Here is a 25,413-nt window from a genome sequence, read left to right as displayed (position 1 = left end):
AATTTCGAATTTCATTCCTTTGTGGTCTGAGAAGCTGCATGGTATGACTCTAATTCTTTTGAATGTGCTGAGACTTGCTTTATGGCCTAGTATGTGGTCAATACTAGAGAAGGTTCCATGTACTGCTGAGAAGAATGTAAAGTCCTTAGATGTAGGATGAAATGTTCTGTAGATATCTGTTAGATCCATTTGGGCTATAGTGTCATTTAAATCTGCTGTCTCCTTGTTGATCTTCTGTCCTGTTGATCTGTCTATCTCTGAGAGTGGAGTATTGAAGTCCCCCAGTACTATTGTATTGGGGTCTAAGTCTCCCTTTAAGTCCCTTAACAAGTCTTTTCAATAAGCTGGTGCCCTGTAATTAGGTGCATATACACTGATAATCGTTATATCTTCCTGTTGAATGGATCCCTTAATCATTAAATAGTGCCCCTCTTTGTCTCTCCTGACAGTTTTTGTCGTAAAGTTTATGTTGTTCGATATTAATTTGGCTACGCCCGCTCTTTTTTCATTTCTGTTGGCATGGTATGTATTTTTCCAGCCTTTCACTTTCAGTCTGTATGCATCATTGTTGGAAAGATGAGTTTCTTGTAAGCAGCAAAAAGATGGGTTTTGTTCCTTAACCCAATCAGCCAATCGGTGTCTTTTAACTGGACAGTTCAAGCCATTTCATTCAATGTTACTATTGAGAAGGAGTAACTTTGCCCTGTCATTTGCCAAAGATATTTTTTCTAATATATGGTTTGAGATTCTTGTGGTCTTTTGCTGTGAGTTTTCCTTCCTTTAACTTCTTTCATATTGGTGACCGTGTTTCTGTGTTTCTGTATGTAACACATCTTTAAGCATCTTTTGCAGGGCTGGACGAGTGGCGACAAATTCTTTCAATGTCTGTTTGCTGTGAAAGGTCTTTATTTCACCTTCATTCACAAATGAGAGCTTTGCAGGATATAATATTCTGGGCTGGCAGTTTTTCTCTCTTAGTACCTGGACTATATCTCACCAATCCCTTCTGGCTTTTAGGGTTTCTGATGAGAAGTCAGCTGTGAGTCTAATTGGAGATCCTCTGAGAGTAATCTGGCATTTCTCTCTTGCACATTTCAGGATCTTTTCTTTGTGTTTCACTGTGGTGAGTTTGATTACAACGTGTCGTGGTGAACGTTTCTTTTGATCATGTTTATTAGGGGTTCTATGAGCTTCCTGTACTAGGATGTCTCTGTCCTTCTCCAAACCTGGTATCTCACTAAAAAGGCCTTCTAATCCTTTCTCCTTCTCCATGCCTTCAGGAACTCCTAGAACCCGAATGTTGGGTTTTTAAGAGTATCCTGTAGATTCCTGACAGTATTTTTTAGATTTCTGATTTCTTCTTCTTTTCTTTGATTTGACAGTTTCCTTTCCTGTTCTCTGTCTTCTAATTCTGATATTCTCTCTTCTGCTTCACCCATTCTGTTTTTAAGGCTCTCTAATGTGTTTTTACATTTGATCTATTGAGTTCTTCATTTCATTGTGGTTTTTGGTCACTATCTCAGTTTCCTATTCTACTAGTTGTTTCATTTCATTTTGATTCCTCCTTAATATTTCATTTTTACGGGAGAGATTTTCTATGTTGTCCATTAAGGATTTCTGTAGTTCAAGAATTTGTTTTTGAGAACTTCTTAATGTTCTTATCAAATTTTTGAGATCTGCTTCTTGCATTTCCTCTATCTCATCATCTTCATAATCTTGCATTGGGGTGTCTTGTTCATTTGGATGCACCATAGTGTCTTCCTTGCTCTTGCTACCTCGGCTTCTATGTTTGTTGTTTGGCATGTTGGAGATAATTTATTTATTTATTTATTTTTTTGCTGTGGTTTTTTTTTTTCTCTCATTATACTGTGCTTCTAAGTGAGCTGTCTGCTTTGTTGAATCCTTAGGGGCTGTGATGGGTGTGGCCAGAGAGCTATGCTTGATCAGGTTTAAGGCTGTGTAAAGAGCGACTCTCCAAGATTGCTCACTCACTTGCTCCTTGCTGGCTTGCTCTCTCTCTCTTTTTTTTTTGTCTCAGTTGGGAGTGGAGTTGAGGGTAGTTGAAATCTGGCCTCTGTGCGTATTCATTTTATCTACCCCTGGGACCACACAAAGAGTTTATGCTGCCCTCAATGTGTTCTTGAGTTTTGCTAAAGTTACTGAGTTTGGCTGCGCTTTACATATGTAAAATCGCGGTGCTCTTTGTTTTGCTTGGTGAGTGAAGGGAGAGGCCTCTGTCCCCCCCAAAATGTCTCCGGTTTCTGAGGTCTTTGTCTTACCCTCCTAGGTTCCTGCGCTGGCGAGATTCTGTGGCTCTGGCTCGTCTCCCGCTGCTCGGCTCGTCCCGGTTGGTTTTCCACACGGTGGGCTCCCTGTAAGTCCTCTGTTTCACATCCACTAGATCCGGAAGCATTTCCTCTGAAGTTTTTTTTCTTGAGTCTTTTCCTCAGGCTACAGTAATTCCACTTTTATGCAACTTTATTTTCCCAAACTAAGGCACACGTCCTCACTATCCGCCATCTTGGCTCTGCCCCAGCTCCACTTTCAATTTAGCTCTCTCTATGGCCTAGGAAAGCAGTAGAAGATGGCCCAAGTCCTTGGGCTCCTGCACCTGCTTGGGAAACCTGGAAGAAGCTCCTGGCTCCTGGCTTCAAATCAGTGCAGCTCCAGCTGTTGCAGCCAGACAGGTAGTGAACCAGCGAATAGAAGACCCCCCTCTCTCTCTGCCACTCCTTCTTTCTCTGTGTAACTCTGACTTTCAAATAAATAAATGAATTTTTAAAAATTTTTAAAAATAAAAAATTAATAGTCTCTTGGTTTTCTAAATTTCTGTGCATTTTTCTTCTCTTTTTTTAAATTAACATGATATCCTCCAGAGGTTGGTGTTCTGTTTTATTTTAAAGATTTATTTATTTAATAGGCAATATTACAGAGAGAGGGGAAGAGACAAGGAGAGAGAGAGAGAGAGAAGGAGAATGAGAGAGAGAGAGAGAGAGAGAGAGAGAGAGAGAATATTCCATCCATTGGTTCACTCACCAATGGCTGCTATGTGCAGGGCTGGGTCAAGCTGAAGCCAGGAGTCAGGATCTTCATCCAATTCTCCCACATGAGTACACACTCTCAAGTACTTAGGGCATCTTTTGTTGCTTTTGTAGGCATATTAATAAAGAGTTATCAGAAGTAAAGCAAGCCAGGACTAGAATCAGTGCCCAAATAGGATGCCAGCACTCCAGGCAGCAGTTTAAACTGCTAAGCCACTTGCTGGCTCTCCATTTTCATTCTCTCTTTCCTAAAGATGAGAAAATATGTATTGATCTATTTTCAGTCTTAGTCTATTTTGTGTTCCTACAAAACCAGTGTAAAATGTGTAATTTATAGAGAAAAAGTGTATCTTACAGTCCATATGAGAAGTCCATGATCAAGAGGCTCCATCAGGAGAAGGCCATATTCCTGTAACTTAACTTGGCAGAAGTCATTACATGGTGAGAGAGAGTGTAAGAGATAAAACTTACCACCTCACGGTCCTTTCAAAATTGGTGTCCATCTATTCCTTAGGGTTGAAAGTATTGTCTTGGGGATTTTTTTTAAAAGATTTTGTTTATTTAATATGTAGAGCTACAGACAGAGAGAGGGAAAGACAGAGAGAAAGGTGTTCCATCTGATGGTTCACTCCTCAAATGGTAACAATGGCTGGAGCTTGGCCAGTCTGAACCTAGGAGCTAGGAGATTCCTCCAAGTCTCCCATATCAATGTAGGGGTCAAAGCACTTGAGTCATTCTACACTGATTTCTCAGGTGGCAGAGAGCTTTATTTGAAGAGGATCAGCCAGGACATGAACTGGTAACATATGGGATGCTGGCACTGCAGGCAGAGGCTCAGCCCACAGTGCCACAGCACCAGTCCCAGGTATTAGGTTTTCAATTCATTGTCTGGGATGATACATGTTAAAGTTAGACCATTTTTAAAATTATATTGCATTTTTATTACTATTCCAATTTATTTGGCCTACAAGTAGAATTTTTTATTATAGTTATTGTATTTCACAGCTATTGAAATTAAATGTCAGTTTTTAATTTTTTAATTTAAGGTAAACAGATTTTATGTATTTCATCTATACAGATTTAGGAATATAGTGATACTTCCCACCCTATCCTCTCTCCCACCCACACATCCTCTCTCATCCTTCCTCTATAACTCCCTGAGTGATCTTCTGATCTTTCCCAGACACGTTAGCAGGGAGCTGGATTGGAAGTGGAGCCTCTGGGAGTGAAACACACAGTTTCACACAGTTCTCCCCACTACACCACAGTGTCAGCCCTACTTCTCTTGCTTTCTACACTGATCTACTTTCAATGGACTTTATACTCTTAATATTCACTCTGTACTAAGTAAAGAGTACAGTACTGTTGTTCAGCAGTAGAGACAAGGGCTGTAAACAATCATAAAATCTCAAAATGTCAATTTCACTCCTATACATTCCATTTTTTGCTGTTCTATTAGTTACCACAGATCAAGGAGAACATAAGGTATTTGTCTTTTTGGTATTGGCTTATTTCACTAAATTTAATGGCTTTTGATTGTATTCATTTTGTTGCAAAACAAAGGGTTTCATAATATTTTATAGCTGAGTAGTTTATTATACATACATATATATGTATGTGCATATATATATATATATATATATATCGCAATTTTTTTATCCAGTCATCAGTTGATGGACATCTAGGTTGAATCCATATCTTAGCTATTGTTAATTGAGCTGCAATGAACATGAGAATACAGATAGCTCTTTCATATGCCTATTTCTTTTTTTAAGATTTAATTTATTTGAAATACAGAGTTGCAGAGAGAGGTAGAAACAGAAGGAGAGGTCTTCCATCCACTGATTCACTCCCCAGATGACTGCAATGGCCAGAGCTGCACTGATCTGAAGCTAGGAGCTTCCTCCAGGTCTCCCATGTGGTGCAGGGGCCCAAGGACTTGGGCCATCTTCCACTGCTGCCCCAGGCTATAGCAGAGAGCTGGATCAGAAGAGGAGCAGGCAAGGCCAGAACTGACACCCATATGGGATGCTGGCGCTTCAGGCTAGGACATTAACCCACTGTGCCACAGTGCTGACCCCTCATATGCCTATTTCATTTCACTTAGATTAATTCCCAGGATTGATATTGCTGAGTCATGTGGTATATCTACTTTCAAGTTTCTGAGGTGTATCCATGCATCTTCCTCAATAGCTGTGCTAGATTATTTTCCCATGAATAGTGGATTAAGGTGCCTTTTCTCCACATCCTGGCCAGCATTTGTTGATTGTTGATTTCTGTATGAGAGCCACTCTAACAGGGGTAAGGCCAAACCTCATTGTGCTTGTGATTTGTATTTCCCTGGTGACTAGTGATATTGAGCATTTTTCACTTGCCTGTGGTTTTTAAAATTTTCTCTTTTGATAACTGCCTGTAGAGCAGCTCACATTGTTTGCCCAGAGAACCAGCTATATCCTGTGCCTTCTTCTGCAGTCACAGCGTTTCCGCAGTCTCAGCGCACAAGGCTCCCACTGTCAATGGGTGCAGAGGATTTGCTCCACCTTACTAGACTGTCTCATCCACAGAGAGGCAGAGATATTCCCAGAGCCTTGATAATTTGAGCACTGGAGCTTGTGACATGTTGAGAGATTTGGGGGACCTCAGTAATATGTGGGTGCACAGACTCTAGTCAATTTTCCCAGCCAGACTTAAAGTCAGTGGGAAACATGGAGTTTTTCTTCTGTTAGAGTCTCTGGATCACACACATGCACAATAGCCACCAACCAAATGCTTCCTTCTCCCCACCAGTTGCAAGTTGCATGCATTCAAGCTGCTGCCACTGGTACTGTTAGAAGATGGCATCTCATCTCAGCCAAGTGCTGTGCATGTGCACAAGAGCTTCTACATCTTCTGTTTATGTCCAAAATGGTGCCCACCTTTTCTCAACTGATTATTGGGCACCATTGCTTAGTGAATGTAGTGAGAGAAACATGCCCCCTTGTTTTTTACTGGGTCAGTGGGTACACTTTCCCCATCAGAGCTCCAGGCCAGACTCATCAAAGTCTCCTTCTGTCTATATCACCAGTGGTATGGGTTGCTGCAGTCTGATCTCACCTCACTCTCCAAAGCCAGTGCTTTCTCCTCCTCTTGGCTACTGGCATCATGTTGTGTCTGTGTTCATGCTGCATGTCTGCATCTTCCATGCTGATCCATGGTGTTTCTCTCCTGTAGAATTTCCAACACAGTTTTCTCTAACTCTTCCCCACAATGTACTTCCAACATTTTTTGAAACTAGTTATGCCCTTCCCTATTCCACCATCTTGGAATCCTCCAACATGCATACTTTTAATGGAATTTTAGGTATACAAAATCCAGAGATACTCTATTGAAAAATGCTAACATGGCATCCCATGGGTACCCCTGTATTAACATAGTTAATATGATTGAATTATTTTTTCATTGTTCAGTTGTTGGTGACACATGATCTTTCTTTGGAATTCTGTAATTTCTTTGGATAATAATTCTTAAAATTTTGTTATCTTTACTAACTTTAATTTTTTACAAAATCAGTAGCAAATGAATGTTTCATGACACTAAGTTGTGTATAATCTTTCCCAATTGATACATTGTGAGTACCCTGTCAAGAATGGCTTTCCAGCCTGTAACCATGGGTAAAACACTATTCTTGCAGAGGGAGGTTTATTTTTTTTGTTCTTCCAGCTTATATATTTGTTATTCTGTATACATTTTTATCATAATCTTGTTTTGCACCATAGAATATAGGTACAATACTGACCAGTTCTCCCAATACCACCTTCTTCCACTTTCTCTTCCAGATATAGTTCTATTGACATCTACATGTCTACATGTTTCTAAGACCAGAAAAATTAATATATCTCAGTATCTTGCTCACTTTATCATTCCTCAGCTCATTTTACATTGGGCTTTAGGACCTATATGAAAATTTGTTAATTAAAATGGAAAGGCAAACACAACATTCATCTTTAGAGAATGTACATGAACAAGATAAAGTGGGCATGGTTATAAGACAATATAGCCATGTAAGTTGAGAGCAAATTAGTATCTTGTCTTTTTTATATTGAAATTTTTTAAACCTTTATTTAATGAATATAAATTTCCAGTGTACAGCTTATGGGTTACAATAGCTTCCCCCCCCATAACTTCCCTCCCACCCGCAACCCTCCCTTCTCCCGCTCCCTCTCACCTTCCATTCACATCAAGATTCATTTTCAATTCTCTTTATATACAGAACATCAATTTAGTATAAAGATTTCAATAGTTTGCACCCACATAGAAACACAAAGTGAAACATACTGTTTTTTTTCTTTTTGACAGGCAGAGTGGACAGTGAGAGAGAGACAGAGAGAAAGGTCTTCCTTTGCCCATTGGTTCACCCTCCAATGGCCACCGCAGTAGGCGCACCGCGCTGATCCAATGGCAGGAGCTAGGTGCTCATCCTGGTCTCCCATGGGGTGCAGGGCCCAAGGACTTCCTGGCCACAGCAGAGTGCTGGCCTGGAAGAGGGGCAACCGGGACAGGATCAGTGCCCCAACTGGGACTAGAACCCGGTGTGCTGGCGCCGCAAGGCGGATGATTAGCCTAGTGAACTGTGGCGCCGGCCGAAACATACTGTTTGAGTACTAGTTATAGCATTAAATCAAAATGTACAGCACATTAAGGACAGAGATCCCACATGAGGAGCAAGTGCACAGTGGCTCCTGTTGTTGACCCAACAAATTGACACTCTAGTTTATGGTGCCAGTAACCACCCTAGGCTGTCGTCATGAGTTGCTAAGGCTATGGAAGCCTTCCAAGTTTGCTGACTCTGATCATATTTAGACAAGGTCATAAAAGACAGGGTGAGGAAAGTAACCAGTGATCCTAAGAGTGGCATTTACCAGGTTAGAACAATTACACAGCATTAAGTGGGGGAAGAGGACCATCAGTACACACAGGTTGGGAGTAGAGCCATTGGTGGTAGAGTAGAGGTTATGATTACAAAGGAATGAGGCCCAAGTATGCTAGACAGGGTCTATAACAAAGGACAGAGTCATTATTAGAGGAGCTAAGAAAGGTGCTGTCTAAGCTACAATTAAGTTTTCTGATTGAGAGGCAAATAGAACCTGACAGAAGGGGCTTGATAATAATCTGGTGGGCTTTAGGCCTTGTAAGTTAAGAGGCCCAGACCTATCTATCTCTTCACATGGGGTACATCCTAAGGGAGGTGTGAACCTCCTAGGGGAAGGCACTCTGTTGACTTTCACTACTTAGCTGACCTTGGAGCAGAGCTGGCCAGGTAAAGGCAGGGGGCATCTCTAACAAGAAATTTACAGTTCTGCCTGCAATGTTGCTGACCCTACTTGACCGTCCCCTCAGCTGCAGTGGTCACTTTGGAAGTTGGGCTGAGTGAAGGGCTTTTCAGCTTAGAGCCAATAAGATCTGTGGCTCTGAACTGGGCATCCTTTGACTCCAGGGCAGGTCCATTTCCAGTGATCCAACTCTTGGCAGAGCTGCCAGGGCTCTTCACAAGCTGACTTCTGCTGAAGCCCAGGCTTACCACATTGAAAGCCACTGCAGTGGACTGGCCTGTTGGGTCTCCTTGAGGGCAGATCACTGTACAGAACAGCCATTAATAGGCCTGCCACCCATTGCTTCTGATGCCTAGCTTTCTTTTCCTCCTGGTTTGTGTTAAAGCAGACCAGAGGATGCAAGTCAAGGGAGTGCCCAAGTCCCATCTCTAATCTTCGGTGGCCTGAACTACAAGTCTATAGTCACAGGCATGTTCTGTAGTAGTTTTTCTAAGATAGACAATGCCCATGAGGAAAATTATATTCTCACTTAAAAACTTTCTTTCCCTTTGGTCTGAAAGGGAGGTTTTTTCTACTTACTGTATACTTCGCTGATGGCGAAGCAAATCTAGCTACGAGATTATTATTTAAGCCCTTATTTTGGCTATGCTATTACAGAAAAATGTTAGCCATCTCTTTTATAAGGTCTAAAGATTAAATTGTGAATCCTACAGATTCCTTCATAATAGAATTAGTTTCCTACCTTGAGGAGAGTAGAGAAATGAATGAACAAGTTGGGCTTAGAATAGAGAAATGAGGGAGCATGTCCTAGATCGCTTGCTGACAATAGCAATATTACATGAATACTTAGCAAATAGTTTCAACCATTAGATAACAACAACTTAAGAAAACATTTACCAGAAGGTAAATGCCTTCTATAAATTTTAAGAATCATGTATTTTATTTGAAAACACCTCTTAAATATCTAACATGGTGTAGTTTGTTTAACCAGTAAACTTAAGCACAACCATATAAATGATTTAGTTTCTTTCTACCAACAAGTTTAAAACATATGATACACAGATTCGGGTCACACAAATTAAAATGTATCTTTGATTTATTTTAGCAGCTTAAATTTATGGACAATCTTATCTATAAGCCAATTAAAATAAAACTCTTAATAAAATTTTCCCATGTGGACATATAATATGTACACACATATAACACAGCATAATAGACCAATATAGCAAATATAATAATAGCTTTTAAAATCTTTAACTATTTTTGTAGATTGCCAATTGATTTGAATTGCTTTTTGTTTTTAGTAACCTCAGTTAACCATACTTTCTCTCAGTTGGTACTGTTAATAAATTATTGGCTTCATCTCTTTACAGATCATTCCCAAAGTACTGAATACAATAGAAGTGGCTGGAAAAAGTCCATAGGAACCTATAGGAGGACAGCTAAACCCAGAACCAACAATGCTTTAGTTTTATGAGCAGCAAATCATATATAACTGTGGATGAGAAAAGACTTTAAGTCACCATGTTTAAAATTATAAACTCATCAACCAACAAGAGGCACTTGCTTACTTCACAGTATTTTTGAAAGCACCTGTAGGATTTTACAAGTATTTAACCCTTTAGGCCTCTGGGGCTTTCTCATTAAGATAACTATCATGTCTAGTAACACAAGATCATTAGATTTTTAATTCTCAAACATTTGTATTAATAGCATTTTCCATTATAGAAACTTAAAATTTGGTACCACGTCACATCTTGACAGTACTTCTAATATAATCCAAATAGCCTGATTAGTTGGTGTCTCTATAAGATGAGAGACATAGGTCCTTCGATTTTTTCAGTTGGGCCCAAACTGGAAAAACCAAAGTCCAAGATTTACTGGAAATTTTAGAGTCCAGATTGTTTGAAACTTCGATTTTTGAATGCCTGTCAAGATGCCAAGAAGGCTCAAAATCCAAAATATCTGATTGAAATAAGATTCCTTAAAATCATGACATAACATAGACCAAATTTGATCATTGTTACAAGGCGATTATTCAAATCTTTGACAACAAGCACATATTTAAATAACCCATAGCTCTTAATAAAAATTCAGCTGTTTTTGAAAAATTAGAATTTAACAGACATCAAGAGAACATAATAGATTACTTTAGCACATTGCTTTAACAGAGCATCAGAGTTTAATTCTATGTCAAAGAGAAATTGAGCTTCCTGTGATCTTTTGCTGTGAGGTTTCCTTCCTTTACCTTCTTTCATATTGGTGACCATGTTTCTGTGTCTCTGAGTGTAACACATCTTTAAGCATCTTTTGCAGGGCAGGACGAGTGGCAACAAATTCTTTCAATTTCTGTTTGCTGTGAAAGGTCTTTATTTCACCTTCATTCATAAATGAGAGCTTTGCAGGATATAATATTCTGGGCTGGCAGTTTTTCTCTTTTAGTACCTGGGCTATGTCTTGCCATTCCCTTCTAGCTTCTAGGGTTTCTGATGAGAAGTCTGCTGTGAGTCTAATTGGAGATCCTCTGAGAGTAATCTGACATTTCTCTCTTGCACCTTTTAGAAGCTTTTCTTTATGTTTCACTGTGGTGAGTTTGATTACAATGTGTCGTGGTGAGGATCTCTTTTGATCATGTTTATTAGGGGTTCTATGAGCTTCCTGTACTAAGATGCCTCTGTCCTTCTCCAATTCTGGGAAATTTTCTGCTAGTATTGCACTAAAAAGGCCTTCTAATCCTTTCTCTCTCTCCATGCCTTCAGGAACTCCTAGAACCCGAATGTTAGGTTTTTTAATAGCATCCTGTGGATTCCCGACAATGTTTTTTAGATTTCTAATTTCCTCTTCTTTTCTTTGGTTTGCCTGTTTCCTTTCTAGTTCTCTGTCTTCTAAGTCTTTTATTCTCTCTTCTGCTTCACCCATTCTGTTTTTAAGGCTCTCTAATGTGTTTGTCATTTGATCTATTGAGTTCTTCATTTCATTATGGTTTCTTGTCACTATCAGAGTTTCTTGTTCTACTAGTTGTTTCATTTCATTTTGATTCCTCCTTAATATTTCATTTTCACGAGAGAGATTTTCTATCTTGTCCATTAAGGATTTCTACAGTTCAAGAATTTTTTTTTGAGAACTTCTTAATGTTCTTATCAATTTTTTGAGATCTGCTTCTTGCATTTCCTCTATCTCATCATCTTCATAATCTTGCATTGGGGTGTCTTTTTCATTTGGGGGCATCATAGTGTCTTCCTTGTTCTTGTTACCTCATTTTTTGTATTTGTTTGGCATGTTGGAGATATTTGGTTTCTTCACTGTGGTGTTTTTTCTTGTTACACTATGGCTCTATATTAAGTGGACTGTTTGCTTTTGGTGGAGCCTTAGAGGCTTGAGATGATTGTGGCCTGAGAGCTGTGTTTGGTTCCTCAGTGTTGAGGGTGTGACAAAGATGACACTCCCAGGTTAGGTGTGGTAAATCTCTCTTTATTTCTTTCTTTTTTTTGATTCAAAAGGGGAGTAATTCTGCACAGCTGAATGTAATTGGAGGTATTTAGCAGGCAAATTATATACCCACAGGAGCCAGAGATCAGAAGCTCTTTCCCAAGGACCACACTGGGAATCTTTGCTGCCCTCGGTGTGGGCCCCAATTCTCCTACAGTCTCCCACTGGGTTGCCAAGTTAGATCCTAATCTCCTGTTATTTCACCCCTCCTCCCAGAGTCAGGTTTTTCTGCTAGGCTTAGGGCCGGTGCAGACCTGCGTTCACCCTGCTTATGACGTATGTCCAAAATGGCGCCTGCTCTTTGTATTGCTAGGCTTTGAGGGGTGAACGGAGAGAGAGTAATTCATGTCCGTATCGGTTACTTTTTTTCTCTCTCTCTCTCTTCTAGTTAGCCTTGTGAACTTTTCCCCACGGAGTTTCAAGCCTCGTTCCCTCTAGTCTCCTCTTTCTGCTTTCCCGCTGGTGTCTTGGGCTATTGAGATTTGGCTCACCTCACATTCCAGCACTGGTGTGTTGAGTCTGCTGCTGGTGTCCCGAACTTGGGCTCCCACGCTCTCCACGCAGGTCCACTGTGAATCACTAGTTCCAGAAGAGTTTCCTCTGCTGTTTCTTCCCCTACTCTTCCTTGACCCTGCAGTATCTCCACTTTTATTAACCTGTGTCTTCGCAAACTATCAGTGTGCTCCCTTCCTATTCTGCCATCTTGCCAGTATCTTGTCTTTCTCCCAACTTAGTTTCCAAGATCAGATGATATTGGGGGTGGGAGGTTCAGGGTTGTATGGCCTTAGAAAATCTCTTGTCTTTCTGATGCTATAGGAAAAAGTTATATTTCTTACATTTCAAATTAAAAATTAAGAGGAAATTTGCTAAATACTTATGAGATGTATTCTGAAACAGAACCTTTATGAGTCATAAAGATGATGTTGTGCATAGTGTTTTAGTTCAAGACTGCAATTAAACACTCAATATGCTGCAGAGCCAAGAATTACCTAGTGTTAAAACATAAACAGGGGAAAAAGCACAGTCTTGGGACCAGCAGCAGTGCCTGAGCTATTAGAAACAAAGAAACTCAGGTGCCACTGAAGACCTTCCCAGGAGTGTCTGCATTTTAATGAGACTCCTAGGTAATCTGTGTGTTAACATTTAAGGAGACTTGTCCTTGGTCATAAAAGTGGAATTACTGTAGCCTCAGGAAAAGACTCAAGAAAAAAACTGCAGAGGAAACGTTTCCAGATCTAGTGGATGTGACACAGAGGACCTACAGGGAGCCCACCGCGTGGAAGCCCAGCCGCAGGAGCCGAGCCACAGAATCTCGCCAGCGTGGGAACTGAAGGTAAGACAAAAACCTCAGAAACCTGAGACATTGGTGGGGAAAGGAAGAGGCCTCGCTTTCCACTCACCTAAAAAAGTCAAGCAAAACAAGAGCAGGAGCCATTTTACATATGTAAAGAGGCAACGAGTACACAAACTCAGTAACTTTGGGACTGGTCGAAACTTGAGAACACATTGAGGGCTGCATAAATTCTGTGTGGTCCCAGGGGTAGATCAAATGAACACTCATAGAGGTCAGATTTCAACTACCCTCAATTCCACTCAGCTGTGCGGAATTACTTCCCAACTGAGTCAAAAAAAAAAAAAAAAAGAGAGAGAGATCCAGCAAGGAGAAAGGGAGAGAACAATATGGGTGAGTCACTTTTTGCACAACCTTAAACCTGAAGAATCAAGCAGAGCTCTCTGGCCACACCCATCACAGCCTCTAAGGGTACATCAAAGCAGACAGCCCAATTAGAGGCATAGTATAACGAGAAAAAAACACCACAGCAAAAAAAAAAAAAAACCAAAACCATAAATTATACCCAACATGCCAAACAACAAACGTAGAAGCCGAGGTAACAAGAGCAAGGAAGACACTATGGTGCATCCAAATGAACAAGACACCCCAATGCAAGATTATGAAGATGATGAGATAGAGGAAATGCAAGAAGCAGATCTCAAAAATTTGATAAGAACATTAAGAAGTTCTCAAAAACAAATTCTTGAACTACAGAAATCCTTAATGGACAAGATAGAAAATCTCTCCCGTGAAAATGAAATATTAAGGAGGAATCAAAATGAAATGAAACAACTAGAACAAGAAACTCTGATAGTGACAAGAAACTCATAGAACTCCTAATAAACATGATCAAAAGAGATCCTCACCAGGACACGTTGTAATCAAACTCACCACAGTGAAACATAAAGATTCTAAAATGTGCAAGAGAGAAACATCAGATTACTCTCAGAGGATCTCCAATTAGACTCACAGCTGACTTGTCATCATAAACCATACAAGCTAGGAGGGAATGGCAAGATATAGCTCAGGTACTAAGAGAGAAAAACTGCCAGCCCAGAATATTATATCCTGCAAAGCTCTCATTTATGAATGAAGGTGAAATAAAGACCTTTCACAGCAAACAGAAATTGAAAGAATTTGTCGCCACTCGTCCTGCCCTGCAAAAGATGCTTAAAGATGTGTTACATACAGAAACACAGAAACACGGTCACCAATATGAAAGAAGGTAAAGGAAGGAAACCTCACAGCAAGAGATCACAGGAGTCTCAAACCATATATTAGAAAAAATATCTTTGGCAAATGACAGGGCAAATTTACTCCTTCTCAACAGTCACATTGAATGTTAATGGCCTGAACTGTCCAGTTAAAAGACACCGATTGGCTGATTGGGTCAAGGAACAAAACCCATCCTTTTGCTGCTTACAAGAAACCCATCTTTACAACAATGATGCATACAGACTGAAAGTGAAAGGCTGGAAAAATATATACCTTGCCATCAGAAATGAAAAAAGAGCGGGCGTAGCCATCTTAATATCAGACAACATAAACTTTACCACAAAAACTGTTAGGAGGGGCAAAGAGGGGCACTATTTAATGATTAAGGGATCCATTCAACAGGAAGATATAACAATTATCAATGTATATGCACCTAATTACAGGGCACCAGCTTATTTAAAAGACTTGTTAAGGGACTTAAAGGGAGACTTAGACACCAATAAAATAGTTCTGTGGGACTTCAATACTCCACTCTCAGAGATAGACAGATCAACAGGACAGAAGATCAACAAGGGGGCAGTAGATTTAAATGACCCTATAGCCCAATGGATCTAACAGATATCTACAGAATATTTCATCCAACATCTAAAGAATATACATTCTTCTCAGCAGTACATGGAACCTTCTCTAGGATTGACCACATACTAGGCCATAAAGCAAGTCTCAGCAAATTCAAAAGAATTAGAATCATACCATGCAGCTTCTCAGACCACAAAGGAATGAAATTGGAAATTAGCAACTCGGGAATCCCTATACCACATGCAAATCCATGGAGATGGAACAACATGCTCCTAATGAGAAATCAAAAATTTTCTGGAAGCAAATGAGGATAACAGCACAACATATCAAAACCTCTGGGATACAACAAAAGCAGTGTTAAGAGGAAAGTTTATAGCAATAGGTGCCTACATCAAGAAATTGGAATGGCACCAAGTAGATGAGCTTTCAAATCATCACAAGGATCTAGAAAATCTGCAGCAAATCAAACCCAAACCCAGTAGGAGAAGAGAAATAATTAAAATCAGAGAAGAAACCAACAGGATTGAATCCAAAAAAAAATTGCAAAAAATCAGCCAAACAAGGAGCTGGTTTTTTGAAAAAATAAACAAAATTGACACCCCATTTACCCAACTAACTAAAAAAAATGGGAAAAGACCCAAATCAATAGGATCAGAGATGAAAAGGGAAACGTAACAACAGATGCCACAGAAATAAAAAGAATCATCAGAAAGTATTACAAGGACTTGTATGCCACCAAACAGGGACATCTATCAGAAATGGACAGATTCTTGGACACATACAACCTACCTAAATTGAGCCAGGAAGACATAGAAAACCTAAACAGACCAATAACTGACACAGAAATTGAAACAGTAATAAAGGCCCTCCCAATAAAGAAAAGCCCAGGACCAGATGGATTCACTGCTGATTTCTACCAGACATTTAGAGAAGAACTAACTCCAATTCTTCTCAAACTATTCAGAACAATCAAAAAAGAGGGAATTCTCCCAAATTCTTATATGAAGCCAGCATCACCTTAATTCCTAGCCAGAAAAGGATGCAGCATTGAAAGAGAATTGCAGACCAATATCCCTGATGAACATAGATGCAAAAATCCTCAATAAAATTCTGGCCAATAGAATGCAACAACACATCAGAAAGATCATCCACCCAGACCAAGTGGGATTTATCCCTGGTATGCAGGGATGGTTCAACATTCGCAAAACAATCAATGAAATACATCACATTAACAGGCTGCAGAAGAAAAACCATATGATTCTCTCAATAGACGCAGAGAAAGCATTTGATAAAATACAACACCCTTTCATGATGAAAACTCTAAGCAAACTGGGTATGGAAGGAACATTCCTCAATACAATCAAAGCAATATATGAAAACCCACAGCCAACATCCTATTCAATGGGGAAAAGTTGGAAGCTTTTCCGCTGAGATCTGGTACCAGACAGGGATGCCCACTCTCACCACTGCTATTCAATATAGTTCTGGAAGTTCTAGCCAGAGCTATTAGGCAAGAAAAAGAAATTAAAGGGATACAAATTGGGAAGGAGGAACTCAAACTATCCCTCTTTGCAGATGATATGATTCTTTATTTAGGGGACCCAAAGAACTCTACTAAGAGACTACTGGAACTCATCGAAGAGTTTGGCAAAGTAGCAGGATATAAAATCAAAATTCAACAGCCTTTGTATACACAGGCAATGCCACAGCTGAGGAAGAACTTCTAAGATCAATCCCATTCACAATAGCTACAAAAACAATCAAATACCTAGGAATAAACTTAACAAAGGACGTTAAAGATCTCTACGATGAAAACTACAAAACCTTAGAGAAAGAAATAGAAGAGGATAACGAAAAATGGAGAAATCTTCCATGCTCATGGATTGGAAGAATCAATATCATCAAAATGTCTATTCTCCCAAAAGCAATTTATACATTCAATGCAATACCAAGGGAGAGGCGGCAAGATGGCGGAATAGGCAGGGAGCACACTATTAGGCTGGAGAGAGAGACAGGTTAATATAAGTGGAGATACTGCAGGGTCAAGGAAGAGAAGGGGATGAAACAGCATAGGAAACTCTTCCAGAACTAGAGATTCACAGTGTACCTGCGTGGAGAGCGTGGGAGCCCAAGTTCAGGACACCAGCAGCAGACTCAACCCACCAGTGCTGGAACGTGAGGTGAGCCGAACCACAATAACCCGAGACACCAGCGGGCAAGCGGAAAGAGGAGGCTAGAGGGAACGAGGCTTGAAACTTCATGAGGAAAAGTTCACCAGGTTATCTAGAAGAGAGAGAGGAAAAAAATTTAAAAAAGCGACCGATACAGACACAAGTTTCTCTCTCTCCGCTCACCTCTCAAAGGCGAGCAAGACAGAGCAGGTGCCATTTTGGACATACGTCATAAGCAGGGTGACCTCAGGTCTGTGCCAGCCCTGAGCCTAGCAGAAAAACCTGACTCTGGGGGGAGGGGTGAAATAAAAGGAGATTAGCATCTAACTTGGCAACCCAGTGGGAGATTGCAGGAGAATTGGAGCCCACACTGAGGGCAGCACAGATTCCCTGTGTGGTCCGTGGGAAAGAGCTTCTGATCTCTGGCTCCTGTGGGTATATCATTTGCTGCTAACTACCTCCAATTACATTCAGCTGTGCGGAATTACTTCCCTTTTGAATCAAAAAAGAGAGAGATTTACCACACCTAACCTGGGAGTCTCATCTTTGGCACACCCTCAGCCCTGAGGAACCAAACACAGCTCTCAGTCCACACTCATCTCAAGCCTCTAAGGCACCACTGAAAGCAGACAGTCCACTTAATATAGAGCCATAGTGTAACAAGAAAAAACACCACAGTGAAGAAACCAAATATCTCCAACATGCCAAACAACAAACGCAAAAACCGAGGTAACAAGAACAAGGAAGACACTATGACACCCCCAAGTGAAAAAGACACCCCAATTCAAGATTATGAAGATGGGGAGATTGAAGAAATGCAAGAAGCAGATCTCAAAAAATTGATAAGAACATTAAGAAGTTCTCAAAAACAAATTCTTGAACTGTAGAAATCCTTAATGGACAAGATAGAAAATCTCTCTCGTGAAAATGAAATATTAAGGAGGAATCAAAATGAATTGAAACAACTAGTGGAACAAGAAATGGTGATAGTGATGAGAAATCATAATGAAATGAAGAATTCAATAGATCAAATGACAAACACATTAGAGAGTCTTAAAAACAGAATGGACGAAGCAGAAGAGAGAATATCAGACTTAGAAGACAGAGAACAGGAAAGGAAACAATCAAATCAAAGAAAAGAAGAAGACATCAGAAATCTAAAAAATACTGTCAGGAATCTACAGGATACTCTTAAAAAACCCAACATTCGGGTTCTAGGAGTACCTGAAGGCATGGAGAGAGAGAAAGGATTAGAAGGCCTTTTTAGTGAGATACTAGCAGAAAATTTCCCAGGTTTGGAGAAAGACAGAGACATCCTAATACAGGAAGCTCATAGAACCCCTAATAAACATGACCAAAAGAGATCCTCACCACGACACGTCGTAACCAAACTCACCACAGTGAAACACAAAGAAAAGATCCTAAAATGTGCAAGAGAGAAACGCCAGATTACTCTCAGAGGATCTCCAATTAGACTCACAGCTGACTTCGCTTCAGAAACCCTGCAAGCTAGGAGAGAATGGCGATACATAGCCCAGGTGCTAAGAGAGAAAAACTGCCAGCCCAGAATATTATATCCTGCAAAGCTCTCATTTATGAATGAAGGTGAAATAAAAACCTTTCACAGCAAACAGACATTGAAAGAATTTGTCGCCACTCGTCCAGCCCTGCAAAAGATGCTTAAAGATGTGTTACATACAGAAACACAGAAACACGGTCACCAATATGAAAGAAGGTAAAGGTAGGAAACCTCACAGCAAAAGATCACAGGAGTCTCAAACCATATATTAGAAAGTATCTTTGGCTAATGGCAGGGCAAAGTTACTCTTTCTCAATAGTCACAAGAATGTTAATGGCTTGAACTGTCCAGTTAAAAGACACCGATTGGCTGATTGGGTCAAGGAACAAAACCCATCCTTTTGCTGCTTACAAGAAACCCATCTATCCAACAATGATCCATACAAGCTGAGAGTAAAAGGCTGGAAAAGGATATACCACGCCAACAGAAATGAAAAGAGAGCGGGCATAGCCAAATTAATATCGGACAACATAAACTTCACCACAAAAACTGTTAGGAGAGACAAAGAGGGGCACTATTTAATGATTAAGGGATCCATTCAACAGGAAGATATAACGATTATCAATGTATATGCACCTAATTACAGGGCACCAGCTTATTTAAAAGACTTGTTAAGGGACTTAAAGGGAGACTTAGACCCCAATACAATAGTACTGGGGGACTTCAATACTCCACTCTCAGAGATAGACAGATCAACAGGACAGAAGATCAACAAGGAGACAGTAGATTTAAATGACACTATAGCCCAAATGGATCTAACAAATATCTACAGAACATTTCATCCTACATCTAGGGACTTTACATTCTTCTCAGCAGTACATGGAACCCTCTCTAGGATTGACCACATACTAGGCCATAAAGCAAGTCTCAGCTAATTCAAAAGAATTAGAATCATACCATGCAGCTTCTCAGACCACAAAGGAATGAAATTGGAAATTGGCAACTCAGGAATCCCTAGAGTACGTGCAAACACATGGAGATTGAACAACATGCTCCTGAATGAACAATGGGTCATAGAAGAAATTAAAAGAGAAATGAAAAATTTTCTGGAAGTAAATGAGGATAACAGCACAACATATCAAAACCTCTGGGATACAACAAAAGCAGTGTTAAGAGGAAAGTTTATAGCAATAGGTGCCTACATCAAGAAATTGGAAAGGCACCAAATAAATGAGCTTTCAAGTCATCTCAAGGATCTAGAAAATCTGCAGCAAACCAAACCCAAACCCAGTAGGAGAAGAGAAATAATTAAAATCAGAGAAGAAATCAACAGGATTGAATCCAAAAAAAAATTACAAAAAATCAGCCAAACGAGGAGCTGGTTTTTTGAAAAAATAAACAAAATTGACACCCCATTGGCCCAACAAACTAAAAAAAGAAGAGAAAAGACCCAAATCAATAGGATCAGAGATGAAATGGGAAATGTAACAACAGACGCCACAGAAATAAAAAGAATCATCAGAATTTACTACAAGGACTTGTATGCGAGCAAACAGGGAAATCTATCAGAAATGGACAGATTCTTGGACACATACAACCTCCCTAAATTGAGCCAGGAAGACATAGAAATCCTAAACAGACCAATAACTGACACAGAAATTGAAACAGTAATAAAGGCCCTCCCAACAAAGAAAAGCCCAGGACCAGATGGATTCACTGCTGATTTCTACCAGACATTTAGAGAAGAACTAACTCCAATTCTTCTCAAACTATTCAGAACAATCGAAAAAGAGGGAATCCTCCCAGATTCTTTCTATGAAGCCACCATCACCTTAATTCATAAGCCAGAAAGAGATGCAACATTGAAAGAGAATTACAGACCAATATCCCTGATGAACATAGATGCAAAAATACTCAATAAAATTCTGGCCAATAGATTGCAACAACACATCAGAAAGATCATCCACCCAGACCAAGTGGGATTCATCCCCGGTATGCAGGGATGGTTCAACGTTCGCAAAACAATCAACGTAATACACTACATTAACAGACTGCAGAAGAAAAACCATATGATTCTCTCAATAGACGCAGAGAAAGCATTTGATAAAATACAACACCCTTTCATGATGAAAACTCTAAGCAAACTGGGTATGGAAGGAACATTCCTTAACACAATCAAAGCAATATATGAAAAACCCACGGCCAACATCCTATTCAATGGGGAAAAGTTGGAAGCATTTCCACTGAAATCTGGTACCAGACAGGGATGCCCTCTCTCATCACTGCTATTCCATATAGTTCTGGAAGTTTTTTCCAGAGCTATTAGGCAAGAAAAAGAAATTAAAGGGATACAAATCGGGAAGGACGAACTCAAACTATCCCTCTTTGAAGATGATATGATTCTTTATTTAGGGGGCCCAAAGAACTCTACTAAGAGACTGCTGGAACTCATAGAAGAGTTTGGCAAAGTAGCAGGATATAAAATCAATGCACAAAAATCAACAGCCTTTGTATACACAGGCAATGCCACGGCTGAGGAAGAACTTCTAAAATCAATCCCATTCACAATAGCTACAAAAACAATCAAATACCTTGGAATAAACTTAACCAAAGACGTTAAAGATCTCTACGATGAAAACTACAAAACCTTAGAGAAAGAAATAGAAGAGGATACCAAAACAGGGAGAAATCTTCCATGCTCATGGATTGGAAGAATCAATATCATCAAAATGTCTATTCTCCCAAAAGCAATTTATACATTCAATGCAATACCCATCAAGATCCTGAAGACCTTCTTCTCAGATCTGGAAAAAATGATGCTGAAATTCATATGGAGACACAGAAGACCTCGAATAGCCAAAGCAATCCTGTACAACAAAAACAAAGCCGGAGGCATCACAATACCTGATTTTAGGACATACTACAGGGCAGTTGTTATCAAAACAGCATGGTACTGGTACAGAAACAGATGGATAGACCAATGGAACAGAATAGAAACACCAGAAATCAATCCAAACATCTACAGGCAACTTATATTTGACCAAAGATCCAAATCTAATCCCTGGAATAAGGACAGCCTATTCAATAAATGGTGCTGGGAAAATTGGATTTCCATGTGCAGAAGCTTGAAGCAAGACCCATACCTATCACCTTACACAAAAATTCACTGAACATGGATTAAAGACTTAAATCTATGACCTGAAACCATCAAATTATTAGAGAGCATTGGAGAAACCCTGCAAGATATAGGTTAAGGCAAAGACTTCTTGGATAAGACCCCAGGAGCACAGGCAGTCTAAACCAAAATTAACATTTGGGATTGCATCAAATTGAGAAGTTTCTGTACTTCAAAAGGAACAGTCAGGAAAGTGAAGAGGCAACCAACAGAATGGGAAAAAATATTCGCAAACTATACTACAGATAAAGGATTGATAAACAGAATCTACACAGAAATCAAGAAACTCCACAACAACAAAACACACAACCCACTTAAGAGATGGACCAAACAGGCTAATCCTCCGCCTTGCGGCACCGGCACACCGGGTTCTAGTCCCGGTCGGGGCACCAATCCTGTCCCGGTTGCCCCTCTTCCAGGCCAGCTCTCTGCTGTGGCCAGGGAGTGCAGTGGAGGATAGCCCAAGTGTTTGGGCTCTGCACCCCAAGGGAGACCAGGATAAGCACCTGGCTCCTGCCATCGGAACAGCGCGGTGCGCCGGCCGCAGCACGCTACCGCGGCGGCCATTGGAGGGTGAACCAACGGCAAAAGGAAGACCTTTCTCTCTGTCTCTCTCTCTCTCACTGTCCACTCCGCCTGTCAAAAATAAAAAAAATAAATAAATAAATAAAAAAAAAGAGATGGGCCAACGACCTCAATAGACATTTTTCGAAAGAGGAAATCCAAATGGCCAACAGACACATGAAAAAATGTTCAAGGTCACTAGCCATCAGAGAAATGCAAATCAAAACCACAATGAGGTTCCATCTCACCCCGGTGAGAATGGCTCACATTCAGAAATCTACCAACAACAGATGCTGGAGAGGATGTGGGGAAAAAGGGACACTAACCCACTGTTGGTGGGAATGCAAACTGGTTAAGCCACTATGGAAGTCTGTCTGGAGATTCCTCAGAAACCTGAACATAACCCTACCATACAACCCAGCCATCCCACTCCTTGGAATTTACCCAAAGGAAATTAAGTTGGCAAATAAAAAAGCCATCTGCACATTAATGTTTATTGCAGCTCAATTCACAATAGCTAAGACCTGGAACCAACCTAAATGCCCATCAACAGTAGACTGGATAAAGAAAATATGGGACATGTACTCCATAGAACACTATACAGCAGTAAGAAACAACGAAACCCAGTCATTTGCAACAAGATGGAGCAATCTGGAAAACATCATGCTGAGTGAATTAAGCCAGTCCCAAAGAGAAAAATATCATTTGTTTTCCCTGATCGGTGACAACTGAGCGCCAAAGGGGAAACCTGATAAGTGAAATGGACACTATAAGCAACAATGAACTGATCAGCTCCTATCTTGACTTTAGATGTACAATGTAATACTTTATCCTTTTTAGTATTTGTTGTTGTTGTTGTTGTTCTAGTACTATTGGTTGAACTCAGTAATTAACACACAATTATTCTTAGGTGTTTAAATTTTAACTGAAAAGTGATCCCTGTTATCTCCAAGAGTGGAAAAAGAGAGGGAGGAGATGTACAATTTGGAACAAGCTCAATCGGACTGGCCGCAAATGGTGGAGTTAGAAATGTGCCAGGGGATTCCAACACAATCCCATCAAGGTGGCATGTACCAATGCCATCGCACTAGTTCAAGCGATCAATTTCAGCTCACAATTGATAGCTCTGATAGGTCTAAGAGTCAAAGAGATCACACGAACAAGACAAGTGTCTGCTAATACTAACTGATAGAATCAAAAAGGGAGAGAAAGATCCAACATGGGAAGTGGGATACACAGCAGACTCATAGGATGGCAGATGTCCTAAACAACACTCTGGCCTCAGAATCAGCCCTCAAGGCATTCAGATCTGGCTGAAGAGCCCATGAGAGTATAGCAGGCATGGAAACCAAGATATCATGGAAAAAAAAAGACCTAAATGAAAGATCTCTGTGAGTGAGATCCCAGTGGAAAGAACGGGGCCATCAAAGAAGGAGGTACCTTTCTCTGAAGGGAGGAGAGAACTTCCACTTTGACTATGACCCTATCGGAATAAGATCAAAGTCAATGAACTCTAAAGGCTTCCATATCCCTGGCAACTCATGACTAGAGCCTAGGGAGATTACTGACGCCATGAATAGGAGTGTCAAATTGTTAAATCAGCAACAGGAGTCACTGTGTACTTACACCCCATGTGGGATCTGTCCCTAATGTGTCGTCTAATGCCAAGTGATGCTATAACTAGTACTGAAACAGTATTTTTATACTTTGTGTTTCTGTGTGGGCACAAACTGATGAGGTCTCTACTAATTATATACTGAAGTGATCTTCTGTATATAAAGAGAATTAGAAATGAAAAAAAAAAAACAACCTGGTGTTAAAATGGAAATGGCATAGAAAATCAATTAATTAAAAAAAATTATGTAGTATCTCTGTCTTTAATGTGCTGTACATTGCTATTTAATGCTATAATTAGTAATCCAATGGTAGTTTTTTCACTTTATGTTGCTATATGGGCAAAATGTTGAAATCTTTACCTAATATATACTAAACTGATCTTCTGTATACAAAGAGAATTGAAAATGAATCTTTACATGAATGGAAGGGGAAAGGGAGCGGGAAAGGGGAGGGTTGCGGGTGGGAGGGAAGTTATGGGAGGGGGGTAGCCATTGTAACCCATAAGCTATGCTTTGGAAATTTATATTCATTAAATAAAAGTTTAATAAAAAAAAAGATACCGAAGACCTTCTTCTCAGATCTGGAAAAAATGATGCTGAAATTCATATGGAGACACAGAAGACCTCGAATAGCCAAAGCAATCTTGTGCAACAAAAACAAAGCTGGAGGCATCACAATACCAGATTTCAGGACATACTACAGGGCAGTTGTTATCAAAACAGCATGGTACTGGTACAGAAACAGATGGATAGACCAATGGAACAGAATAGAAACACCAGAAATCAATCCAAACATCTACAGGCAACTTATATTTGACCAAAGATCCAAAACTAATCCCTGGAATAAGGACAGTCTATTCAATAAATGGTGCTGGGAAAATTGGATTTCCACGTGCAGAAGCTTGAAGCAAGACCCATACCTTTCACCTTACACAAAAATTCACTCAACATGGATTATTGACTTAAATCTAACACCTGAAACCATGAAATTATTAGAGAGCATTGGAGAAACCCTGCAAGATATAGGTACTTGCAAATACATTTTGGAAAAGACCCCAGGAGCACAGCCAGCCAAAACAAAATTAACATTTGGGATTGCATCAAATTGAGATGTTTCTGTACTGCAAAAGAAACAGGAAAGTGAAGAGGCAACTGACAGAATGGGAAAAAATATTTGCAAACTATACTACAGATAAAGGGTTGATAACCAGAATCTACAAAGAAATCAAGAAACTCCACAACAACAAAACAAACAACCCACTTAAGAGATGGGCCATGGACCTCAATAGACATTTTCCAAAGAGGAAATTCAAATGGCCAACAGACACATGAAAAAATGTTCAAGATCACTAGCCATCAGAGAAATGCAAATCAAAACCACAATAAGGTTTCACCTCACCCC

This window comes from Lepus europaeus, chromosome 7 (genome assembly GCF_033115175.1).
Source record: "Lepus europaeus isolate LE1 chromosome 7, mLepTim1.pri, whole genome shotgun sequence".
In the NCBI taxonomy this organism is placed as follows: domain Eukaryota; kingdom Metazoa; phylum Chordata; class Mammalia; order Lagomorpha; family Leporidae; genus Lepus; species Lepus europaeus.
This window is presented reverse-complemented; position numbering follows the sequence as displayed.